General features: G+C 35.0%; 1 protein-coding gene across 5 annotated transcripts in view; it reads right to left on the reverse strand.

Annotated features, from left to right (window-relative positions):
* The window catches only part of CENPP (centromere protein P), a 172,738-nt gene that overhangs the window by 71,620 nt on the left and 87,703 nt on the right, over window positions 1–13,415 (reverse strand). The window lies entirely within an intron of this gene.

Consider the following 13,415-nt stretch of genomic DNA (forward strand, 5'->3'; position numbering starts at 1 on the left):
AATGTTATGTGGCCACTGGTTCATTAAACAGAATAATACATTTTCTTGTATACTGTTGTAGAAGAAAAGGAAATTACACTGGCAGCTCCTATTTCAGACATGATGTTCTGAAAAGGAACAAGGAGATACCCCTACGTACACTTCCATGCAGACAATCTTTTTTCAAGACGTTCAGATTGATCTTATAAGAGCTAATACAAGATCTCCACTGGACATGCATGGGATAAAGCTTATTCCTAAAATACACACGACTAAAGATTTAGTCTGATCATTAACTTATTTTTTCCCTATATACCCTTTTCCATTCAAAAATCTCATAAAAGTGAATTTTATGCAAGTTTTGTCTAGGCTTTTCCCCTTGCTCGCTTAACACAATCAAGCTTGTCAGAGATTACATACAATATGCGATAACTTGTTCCAACTAGAAGTACTTGATAACATGACCTATGGGACAGTTATGGCACAAATATAAGGGCCACAGCAGTGAAATGGAGATGCTCAAGGAGAAACATTTTGGAATCAGAACACAACAGTAACAGAGGCAGAAGACCAGCAAGGAGAAGGAAGCCCAGGGATGGAAGGTATGCAACAAACGGATGGTCACTTACTTAGAAATGAGCAAAAACTCTAATAACATTTACATGTGTCAAATATGAACAACTTAAGTCTGTTCACTCTCCAAAATTAACAACTATACTGGAAGCGAAACAGGCCTTCTCATAAAAAATTCCCACTATTTTTTAACAAAAGCCTCAAAGGATTTTATGAAGAAAGTAAACAGCATTGTCACCATTTTATAGCTGGCGACAGTAAGACACAGAGGTGAACTGACCACCCCTTGGTCAAGAGAAATAAGAAAACAAAAATTTTGGCCATCAGCAGGTAGAATATGCAAGAACTGCTCAACACAAAGAACCTGCACTTACTGTTTCTTCTCTAAAAATATGTATGAGCAATTATCTAATTTTTGCAGGCTCACATTTTAAATGAACATACTTCAAAAAGGCAATTCAACTAACAATGAAATATAGTTCTGTTAAAGTACTATCAGACTTGGATGTCTCTTGCAAAAATAGTATGGACCAAACCCTGCTTAGCCATTAGATATATCATCTCATGGCACTGAAATAATTTTCCTGAGCCCCAGTGAAGTCAGTCCTTTGAAAATCTGCTAAGTCTTACAGAAGTAGGCACCACCTGATCTTTCAGTTCAACTGAAATACTTGGAGAGACTTCAAATTATTCCTAGATAGGTGGAATAATGACTGCCCAAGGAAATTCAGGGGCTGCAATTTGGCAAGTTCCTGATTAAAATACAGTTTGAGGAAGAACACTCTTAAGCCAATCTTTTACCAAGCAACACTCTTGAAACACACTCTTTTCTCCTGTCCTCCAGATGTGGGTACAGTGGCAATCTCTATTCATAGATAAATTCAAGAGAGAACAAGTTGTAAGTTGCTAAGACCTCAAAGGGATATCCCGCTAGTCTTTTTTTTCAAACCATTTCAGAGAGGATACTTCTCAGTAGGGTGAAAACCTAAGTAAACCTTAAGTAACCTAGCCACAGACAAATGTAAGGTAATATAACTGAATGCAAAGATGTAATGCAGATGTTGAAACGAAGAGGGTAGAATATTTTAAAGCCAGTAGGAAACCCAGAATAGCAAAATTTAGGATTCAATATCAGTAATAATTAATGCTTTGTGATATAAGAGGAATACCTGGCATTTAGACTCTCTGTGTCTGCTATATTTCTAAGCCATGATTTGCACCGTTGCCTCATACATCATAGGTAAGAATTTAGCCAAGGCCTGCTAAATCCTTCAGGGAGGTCCCCACTGTAAGTTCACAGATGTTAAGCATGATGTTGCTGTATCTCCCTAACAAAAAACATCTTGCAGGTACCAACTTATTAATAGAAAAAGTGTCAAAATTTGCATGTTTTTATTGATCACGATCTTTCCACCAATTAAATGACAATAGAACTTTGGGGATCCACCTGAACTGTTGTTTTGTGCAAAGGGACATACCTGTCCAGTAGAATGAAAACTGCAAAGGTGTCCAACAAAATAATGTTGATATCATGGAACCTAGGATACCTTTTTGAATTTGAAGCAATAATTATAGGCAATAAGTTTCCCCTAAGATAAGGTACAAGCACTTTCTCTTAAAAAAGAGATTCAGAAGAAAGAAGCATCAAATGTTTCCCTTTATATTACAGTAAGACCACTTTTACTGCTCCCTTGTGTTGAGGCCGTCAGAACCTTTGAGTCCGTATAAATGTAGAGATCACAGTACACACCCTTTTCCATTTTCCGTTTCAATTTAAATGTGGGAGGATAAAGAAGAAAAAAATATCCCCTTTCATGACTGAAAGTCACTCAGCTTTGGCTGAAAAAGAAGTTTGAGGGTGACTACAAGCCTTACAATAATCCAAGACAACAAGGTGAATTTCACTTGATACCTTTTGTTTTACATAACCCTACAGAGAGTGGTTCTCTGAACCACTTCTGAGACATGCATCATGCTTGCACAGAAAAAACGAGTGTTCAATAATGAAAAGGTCAGAACTGAAAAGCATAATTTCATCATTTCTCTATAACAATTTGGTTGCTCTTTTACAGAAAGATATCAATAGACTTTTAGAATATCTTTTAACAATGAACTTCTAACATGTCAAAGTGAAAACATTTTAAACTGCTATATTATGGCAACAAAACAAACAGTTGGTCCCTGCTGTCATATAGTCACACAAATGTTAACTTGTTGAAACTCTCATGGGAAAACACGAAGTACTGTGTTTATGTTCTCATGCATACAATTTTCAGAGAACAGAAGATTATAGATAGTAAAATATTAGCAATGAGAAAATATTACCCAAACAATTTTATACTGTAAACATGATGACTTTCTTCATAAAGCAATTTTTAAAAACAATTAAGCCTGCAGTTTGTAAATTTGTAAGAGCTGCACAACAGCTGGTGTTTTGGAAACTGGAAGCTTCCTAAAGTAACTCATAAAAATCACTACTCATTTGGAGGTGTAGACACCTAACAATGCAGGGAACTGCCAATATCCTCTTCAGATTTGCAGCCTGAAACAACCAGCTAAAAGTCACTTCTATTTAAAATGCAGAAAGCAACAATGAACATGCAGTACTAACACTTGTTATAATTTTGGTACAACCACTCACTGCTAGAATTATTTATCCAGTTTTGGAAATGCATATTCAGTTCAAGTCACTGCTAAAAAAGAGTTCAGAGCCATACTATGACCTTCTTGCAGAATGTCATAACCTCAGAGATAAAGACTACTTTGGAGAGAGTGCATATTTTTAGAGAGGTCTACTTTTAGAGCTGTTGTGTAGGAAACGTTTAAAGATTCAGTAGACAGAACAGAGCAATCAAACATGGTCCCTAGCCTCATCTGGAGTAAAACCTGCACAACAGCAGTACAGGCTTCTTGAAAAGTGACAAAGTTACAAGCACCTTTCCAAAAAGGCTCGTTAATCATAATATGATTGACTCATTTGAAAGACGTACATTACTGTTTTCTGATGAACAAAAGAGATAGATCGTTGCTGTTACTCCTTATTTAGTAACATTACCCCTCTATTACAGCTAGTTACCATTAAATCCAAAAAAATCTATTTCAAGGGGAAAGGCTTTGATTTTATTTCTCTTGGCACACTGTAAACCATTTTAAATGGGGAAAAAACAGCAGATGTGGAATAAGAGATCTGGTTTAATGATGTCAACAACTTCTGTATAGTTGCAAGGCCCAAATATTGTGGAAAAATGTTGGAACACATTTTCCGTCTAAAAGTAGTGAAGACGTCAATTACAAAACTCTAAGATGTATTAAACAGATCTCCTTTTCCACATAAAGAAATCTGGAATAATCGTTTGATCAAAATGAACTTAGCTTTTTAATTTTCTAATAAACAAATACATTTTTCAAAAAGTTTTATACTAATTCAGGCATCAAGCAGCATATTCAAATGCTAGCAAGAGTAATTTTAACAATTTTATTACAAGTACTACGCTGAAAATCAATGAAATACATGCCTTTGATGTTACTTACATCCAAGGGTCATTACACCTTTAAAGATCCTTGCTTAAAGACACATTGTTCCACATTAAAACTTCATAAGGATAAACCCATAAAGACTTAGCAATGTTTTCTCCTTTCCAGCTCCAGCTGCAAAGAGAGAATATCAGACAGAACATTTCGGAAACATTTCCCATTATGTAGGCTGCAAGATGAACAAGTTGTAACAGTTATCACACCATTTTATTACCTTTGGGAAAACATTCAGATACCATTATGCGCACCAAAAGAGCTTACACAGAGGAGTACTACATAAAATGCTTTTGGTCGAGCCATAAAACAATTTATGACAAATTACCATCCATTTCTGATACTGAAATATACCAGATAGTAGAGCAAAACTAAACCAATAGATGTGTTAGCATTATGGTATCAACTTTTTAAACCAATAAATGTACTTTTAATTTAAAACTTGAAATAAAAATATAATGTTTTGATCGGGAATGGCAGAAGAAAACCAAACTGTCCCAGAGTGAATCTCAGAAATAAACGAAATATAGTCATCTCAAAATCACAGTTTAGTTTGTTTCAAGGAAACCAAAGGCAAAGCAACATCATGGACTACAATACTCTCTCCCGGGGAACTATTTTTGGTCATTGTGAAAGAGACTGGAATAGATGAACTCTGATCTGATCCAGTACAGCTGTTCTTATGTACTTTACTGACAGCCTTGTCTGGTTGCTGCTGAACACAGTTTTGCACATTGCCATTATCAGCCTGTGAACACAGTTTATAAAGTTTCCCAATACAGACTCTGGCCATTGCTGTGAAGTTCCTTTGAACAATACGCAACTGCCCCGTTTCAGCAGCCATGTCTACGCTGAAAATTCCCACCACTGAACTAGGCATCACGGGCCTGAGCTTCCCAGGGTACTGCAAGACTTAAATGGTGGGAGGGGAATCTCACGCGACCAGCGAGGTGGGCTGGAGGGCTGAGGCCTACTCTACCTGCCGTCAGCCCCCGGCAGCAGAACGCAGGGAGACCTGTATTGTCCTTTAGGAAGGACGAGCCCCCATGGCTCACGTGAATCACTCTACTCAGGCCACTCCCTGAACCTAGCAGTGAAGTTTGACCTGTGTTTCCACAGAGCTGTCTTTCATCGATACCCGTAGCTGGGAATCCAAAGGGATACCCCCAAAGCCCCACTGTCTTGGTGACTAGAAGGCATTTTTACTTATTTTCATGTTGTCATCCTGTCACCCTAGTGAGGTTTACCTGGCACACAAGTTTCGAAGCTATATATTTGGAAATTGCAATTTTGTCAGCTTGGGCAAGTTTTATTGTGTACCCCAGTAACTGGCAGATCTGGGGGAAAAAAAAAAAAAAAAAAAAAAAAAAAAAAAAAAAAAAAAGGAAGACCTTATTTCCTCCTCGGATTGCAGCAGCTTTTTCTTTCCTACAGGAGGGCAAAAAAACGCTGGGTATTAGGGTCAAGGCAGTTAGTTAGTTCCAACAACAGTTATACTGGACTCAAAAAACTGGCTGTGTTTGGGAGTTAAAAAGATTTAGCTATTCTCTTTTGCTATCAATGCTAAAAGACAAGGATCTTGCCTTGTGCTTCAAACGCAATGCTAGGACTGCCAACCATAACTTCTACTGAAGAGTATGAATTTCCCAAAGCAATATTCTTCCAGTCTTTTTGAGCCATCCTGACTCTTCAGTAAATGGAATTCTTTTCATGCATTTGTGAATCAAAGTAAATTCAAGCATTAACAGTCGTGTTATTTAAAATGTTCATCTTAAAAAACATTTACCTTACTCTAAATTTCTTCTTTAGTCATCTGTTATGTAAGGAATTTCCTGCAGCCACTGACTAAATGATTACTGTGGTCTGGTGGGATTTTCATTTCATTTGTGTTTAATTCTTTGTACAGGATACAGATCCCCACACAGTTGTTGAATGCAAATATTTGTATAATTCATAGCTTCTGATTTAGTTTATTTGTATCAACATGCACTGAGTTATCAAGACCAGATAACAGTGTGCTTTGTTTTCTACAAAGTACTTTTAAGCAGTTCGGCTGAATTGAGAAAAAAGAATTTTCATGCCAGGTGTGCAGCATTATGAGCGCACATACAGCTAACTGCAGGCTGTATTATATGCAGTATTACTGAAGTAGAGCCATGTTTCTCTATGGGAACTCTTCATACGATAGTCATTCATAGGGAAAATATATAAAAGCTGACTTATTTTTTTCCACAAGACAAATAGTTTTCTCAAAGGAGTAATACTGAACACAGCTGTGGAAATACCAGATATTCAACGACACTGTCAACCAAGACAAAAATCTTCTAAGTGAATTATGTAATAATAGTTTAAAAGGATTAACATTAGGAAAAAGGATTAACTTTTTTCATAGCAATTTATCCAAAATCCTTAAAGATGACCATGCCATTACATTTTATTCTTCATTCTCATGCTGTCTGTTCCTTAAAAACCTTGACAGTTAGAGGATGACTGCCCTCCTAAATATTTCAGGGTTCATTTCCAATGTATAATTATAAAAATCCACTTTTAAGTTACTGTTCTTTGTAAATAAATATATGGATACTTGCTTTTAATGGAAGATGATTCAGAACTGTCTCAATTCACTACCAGTCTTCCAGAGAGAACAAATCTTTTCCAACAGTAGTCCAGCACACTTTGGCTCTCATAATAGAGAACTCAGGAAGCAAGACTTCCTCTTTCAATTAGACCAACTACTTTTTGAGTCTATATAAAACATGAAAATGTACTATACTTTATAGCACATTGCCACAGCAAAACTACGTGCTGCATGAAGAAGCATTTCGTTTTGTTTGTTTTGAACCTACCACCAATTCATTTCATTTGAGGCGACCTGTTTTTTGTATTGGAAAAGGCAAAATACTTACTCTCCATTTCCTTCTTGATGACATACAGGATCGAATAGATCTTTATTACATATATGGTGTATTTATTTTGAAAATGATCTTAATGATTTAAAAATCTTTCCTCCATACACTGTCTGATAATGCCACCAATGAAGAAAACATTGATCAACTCTCCATTTTAATTTAACAAACTTTCTTTCAAATGTTCTGAGTAAAGAACAGCCTATGGTTTTATATAAGGAGACATACATTTTCTATGTTATTTATAAAACATCTGGTATATAAATTGTAACAATAACACAATAGTATAGTTGCAGTATGAATCATTTGCTGACAAATTACTGAAGTTGTATAGTTTGCTTATACACACACATACACACAGAAGTAAGCTTACTTATCCAAGTCAAAGCTGTTTAGTACTGCTGTGGAAAAACCAAATGGAAATTATCCTTTGTGTAATCTGTGTTCAAGAACTAAATAATAGCCTCTGCTTTTCAAATAGTTTTACAAAAAAGATTTCATTTTCCATCCATGCCACAAGTTAATATGCAATTACAATATATGTTTTCTTTCAATTTATGTAAATATTTCCACTGAGCGGTCAAAGTAACTTCTACCATCTAGTGAATTGCTACTTACGGAAAAAAAAGAAAATCCAATATAAAACTCTTCAGCGAACCAAACACATTAACTAAAAATATTCCGATATTTTCAACCAAATACCTTTAAAAATAGTATAGTATATGGTAGTAGTGAAGACGTCAATTACAAAACTCTAAGATGTATTAAACAGATCTCCTTTTCCACATAAAGAAATCTGGAATAATCGTTTGATCAAAATGAACTTAGCTTTTTAATTTTCTAATAAACAAATACATTTTTCAAAAAGTTTTATACTAATTCAGGCTAATTCAGATATCTATCTATCAGACACTTCTGATTTCTCTGGTAGTTGCTATATTGTCTTGTAGCCTAGTTTAATAGCTTTTTCTCATACTTTTTTTCTGGTAAACTCTGCTATAACACCAATCACACCACACCTCTGCACAAGTCAAGCGAGGCTGAACTCATTTCTAGCTTCAGAGAACTGCAGGCCTGTGCTGCCTACATCGAAGTAGCCATATTTGTTAGAGTCCATAGCTGATTCCACTTTTTGGATATCACATATCCACACAAGTAATAGGGCCAAAGATATGTTTGTTGCCTACTCTTAACTCATGCAGTTTTTACTTTTTTTAATACTTAAGATCAAGTAATACTAACAGCTGCAGAACCTCAACATATTTTCACTAGTGAGAAGTTTTTCAGTTAAACAACCACAGAGTTAACTATGTTTTTAATTAGATGTGTTACAGTGTATCAAATATTGCAGTATATATTACAGTATATCAAATATAAGTTTTCCCTAATTTAAATTTAATTTCTATATTTGTTCCTTTTCTTCTTGCACTGATTTGTGATTTTCCCCAGCAGGAAAAGAGTGAATGCTGAAAATCAGCAAAACACTTTGTGATATATGAATACTTAAAGCAACTTTAATTCTAACTTTTTAAATGCCAACTTGGAAAAAATATATATAGATTACATAATGTCATTTTATTATATAAACATGCAATTACTAAATCTAATTATTAAAACCATAATAGCAGTGGGTTAACTACAATTAAAGCACAGACACCTGCTCATACATTACTCCTACCAATGTACTGCACACACTTTCAAAAATCTCTCAATGTATTTAGTGTTATACCCAATCTTGTATGACAGGACTTACTGCTGCTGCACCAACAAGACATGCCTACAGAAGTCCCAGGAGTAAAATACAGACCTGAGAACACAAGCTAGAGCAAGTAATACAGTATGCAAATCATTTCTTTAGTGAGATAATGTCTTTGTTTGTGTTAGTAATGTTTCAGAAAGTTTTTAGTTCAACCACCCCACACAACAAACACTGTATTTCAAAACTTGCAACCAAGTTTAGTTTGGAAATCTTCCTAGAAATATTTGGTACTTTTTCCACCTGCAAAATGGTCAATACTCAAAATACACATTAAATAATCTTCGTAGTCTGAATAACGTACTTTTAGTATTTTTATATATAAATACTAAAAATATTTAGTATTTTATTTCATTTTTTCTAGAATAAAAAGGACTGGATGCCTAACTTACTGGAAATTTAAATCAGCTGTCACTTTAAATGTTGCCTTTAAAGTTCAAAACAATATGAATCTAGCAAAAGGTTGTGTATAAGGAAACTATCCTTTATATATTGTTTGTTAACAGCAAGGGAAAAATGACAAAACCAGCATGTCCTTATTTTGGAGGTGATCAGGTTTTATTTTTTAAAATTGTTTAACTTTGACAGAGGAAATCTTTGAAATTCTATGAGGAAATGTGCTCAGTCCAGTTTGCATTCTGAAACAGAAAATTTTCCTTTAGAACTTATTATCTGAGTGATTCAGTAGTTTGGCACTGGTTGCAGAGCTTTTCATTTTAACTACTGTTTGATTTTCCATGAAAGAATGTCTGGTGTTTCCAAAACCTGTAAGACAGATAAGTATCCATATTCCAAAAAAGATTCTCTTATACTACACAAACTTGTAAGTAGCATCAAAAATAAGACTAAGAGTCGACCCACACAGAAACCAAGCTATTTCAAGACCTGCACTCACCAAGCACGTTACTCTGCAGCCAGAGCAGTTTCCTGATCCAGTTCACTGCACGAACAGTTTTTCGGGAACAACAAGGAGATCAGCATCAAGGGGGGAATGAGCCAGCTGGGGACTTCCTAAGTTGGCATTGCAGCACACGGGGGTTTGTATTAATCTATGGCCTAAGGTAGGACAGTGCTAATGTACTTTGCCCTAAACAATGCCACAAACTATCTGCAAGCATAAAGCACTAAAACTGTAAGGAGAAATCTTTCCATCAGTGGTTTTCAGCAGCATCTGACAAGTCTGACAGTCATATGGAGGCATGTACATACACATGGCTTTACAGCTCTTCTTGTACATGATCTTAAAATACGCAAGGTATGAACTGCCATCAGTTTTACATGTTGCTAATAAATGCTAGAGATTAAAGACTTCATGACTGCAAAATTAACAGCATATTTTGTTGCAGTTTCTAAGTCAGTTGCCAAAAATATACAAAAAATGTCTGTCTCTATTAACCAGTAAATGCTTACCTGTGCATTATCTTAAATAACCATGATTATTTTACATATTTACATGGAAATACTGAAGAATCAAGATGTCCCACAGAAGCTGAAGAATATTGTTTTTCTATAACCAACTTGTTTAAATGGTGTAGTTCAACTTGATAAAAGCCAGAACTTAACTAAAACCAAAACACATGACTGCACTACACATGGATTGGTTGTGAGCATGAAAGGAGTATGTCATGTTAATAAAATGTTATGGGCAGTCTCCAAGAGAGATCTGTGCAGTTGATGTTACATTCATCATTTTATGTAAACCACATTTATAAACATTGCTAGCAAATGAAAAAGTATTTATTTTGCCTTGCAATAACAAATGTACACAAGATTAGCTTAAAAAAAGTGAATGCAATGTAAGCCTTAGCCACATATGGCAGCATATGCTTGCTTGCATATGTGCACATATTAAGAAATGCAAATATACTCACTTTCAATAAAGAAATCAAACAGCATTTTACTTCACTGATGTGATATGTTACTTATAAAACACCATACAAATTTTTTTCAGAAACTCATCTGCACTATTCATACAAGTAAACCATACATTTTAAGGCAAGGTAGAATTCTAATTTTCACCCGACTCCCTCATTGGCAGAAATCGAAATCACTGAAAAGGCCTGAACAAACTGTTCAATCTCCTATAATCTTTTAGTTAGGTTAGTTAAATTAGTGATTTAGTAATTTAGTTAAATTAGTTACTTAAATACTTCATACTTCTTAGGAAAACATACAAACAAGTTGCTTGCATGGAAAAGACCCTCACTAGTCTCTGTCTAGTAGTATCTCTCTTTGGTAGAACCCCAAGGTCACGAATTAAATGATTGTGGCAGAAGCGTTTTTATATCAGATTATTAAAAAAAACCAAAAATCACTGTTCATGAAACAGCAAAGTCAGGGAATGTGATGCCTGGGAACCATGTGCTTTAAAAATATTACACTGTCAGGAACTGTAACAGGGTCACTTTTTACTTCAGCATTTCAACTCTTATAGTTACAAAAGTATGTTTTTGTTTTTTAAACCAACTTCAAGTTTGTTGTGGTTCTGAAGATTCATTTTCTTTTTGTAAGTCTTTTTTAGAGCTTCTGAAATATGAAAGAATTCAAAAAATGAATCATTGTTTTAAGCTGCAGAGCTAAATAACACCATTTGGAAACTAGGATAAAAATGCTGCCTTACCTACAGATACCCTAACAGGTAAGTTTAAGTGTTAATTTGTAACCTAGAGGGAAGCAAAGAGTTTGAATTTAACTGATTTGGATAGATATGAATGAACGTGACAGAGTTTGCTACTTACGAATAGCTGAGAACAGTTATTTATTGTGCAAGACAAATGCTAACAGTAAGATAAAGTGTTCTTTTCATAGCTTCTTCAACCATATCACCTCAAATCAACTGCTTTATAACATAGCCAAGAAAGCAACATTTGACTACCCTCAAAGGGTAGTAGCTATATCCTTTAAAAGGCTGCTATACACTCTACGTAAGTACACTGTAGTCTAAACACAAAAATTGAGAGGAACATTGAACCAAGTACCTAGCATCCATTCATTAGTTCATATACTGCAACTTGCATTTAGAAATCCGCATCTGCCTACTGTGCTGGCTCATGAAATGTCTTTGTGTCCAAAAGTTGAAGTATATTGGAAACAGTAAGCTTGGAAAGGAATTTTGCAATGGTAGTTAGTTTTTAGTAAACTGGGAATATGTTCCAAGTGTATAAAAGAACATGCTCATAAACTAGACTGGGAAGAATTAGACTATTTCAGTTTCTAGTACTGCCATTAACAGTCAACATCTAAAGCTCAGAATTTGGTAGTTAAGTGACCAGAAAAGGTGATTTAGAATGCAATTATATTAAGGATCAGAATACTAAACCTATGTCTTAAGATATTAAACAGTTGCACTATAAGAACAACATTTCAATGGAAGCAATATTTATTTCTGTTGCATTGGTGCAATACATTGTACAAAACACACAGATAATCCATTATGAGAGAGGATGGTGACATTTTTCCAGTTACTAATGAAAAGCTCTGCATCTCAGCCTCAATACGTAGCATAGATCTGACAAACATGATATACACAAGAATGTGTTTCTATCAACAGTCAGCTAAAAATAGAAAAATAATTTAAAAAAATCCAAAATTGCTGAAAAAGTAGGATCAGCTGAAATTGCTACTGATTCAACACTCCACTATTGAAAGAGAAGTGAAAAAGAGGAATCCAATACATTTACCTCCCAACCCTCAGGTCCCTCTCTCTTCTCTGCAAGAGCCAAGAAAGCATTGGAGGTTTTTAAACAGCAATTTGACACAAATTTGCTCAAGTAAATGCATCCAAACCAACCTATTCAAAATACAGAGGAGTGTTTGCTCAGGAAGCTTTGGACTCTGAATGCAGGCAACAGAAGGCAGACACACACAGTTTGAGATTTCAGAAAAGTTTAAGATGATCTCTCAAATTTTTATGTGGGAACGTGATTGCTCTTGAAACTGTAATTTCATCCTTTGGGAAAAAGTGATAGGGAGAACGTTTATCAGCATTCGCCTATTCTACTAAAACTGGAACACACATGGAAGAACAATGCAGTAGGTAACACAAGCCTTATCTTGTTTGGTAGGATGGCACCAAAGTTTTAATTTTTGGAACAGTATCTTCTTCTTCCTTAAGCAAATGACAGTACAAAATAATGAATATTCTACTTGAATTGTCATTTTACAAGCAACACTAAATTACATGGAGATTTTTTTTAAATTCTCTATTTTTTTCTAGCTATTTTTCTCCAGCAAGGCCAGACTCTCAGCATAGAAGGGAGCGAACAGGTGAAGTCACATGTGCATGGACTTGGACAGATAAATGTACTGTAAAACTAGAGACACAGGACATTATGTTGACTATGAGCCTTTCACTTTAAACAAGCTCAATTAGTCATATATTTCTGAAGTATATATAAATAGGCAGCCTACTCAAGGTAAACAACAAATAGCCCAATTTCTAAATGTTGTGATGTGCATGTCAGTACAAACAATGCAACTTGGCTTGAATTGTGACAGACTTTGTTTTAAGCTCACAACTCCAATCTCTATCATAGAATATTGTACATGTTGTTTCTGTTTTAAATTGATATGTTTTATTTCTCAAACAAAATACAAATAAGTTAACTATATTGACCAAGAAAATCTGTTCTACATTTTACATGCCTCCCCTGACCAGAGAGTTACCTACTGAA

Source organism: Dromaius novaehollandiae, chromosome 12, assembly GCF_036370855.1.
Source record: "Dromaius novaehollandiae isolate bDroNov1 chromosome 12, bDroNov1.hap1, whole genome shotgun sequence".
Classification (NCBI taxonomy): Eukaryota; Metazoa; Chordata; class Aves; order Casuariiformes; family Dromaiidae; genus Dromaius; species Dromaius novaehollandiae.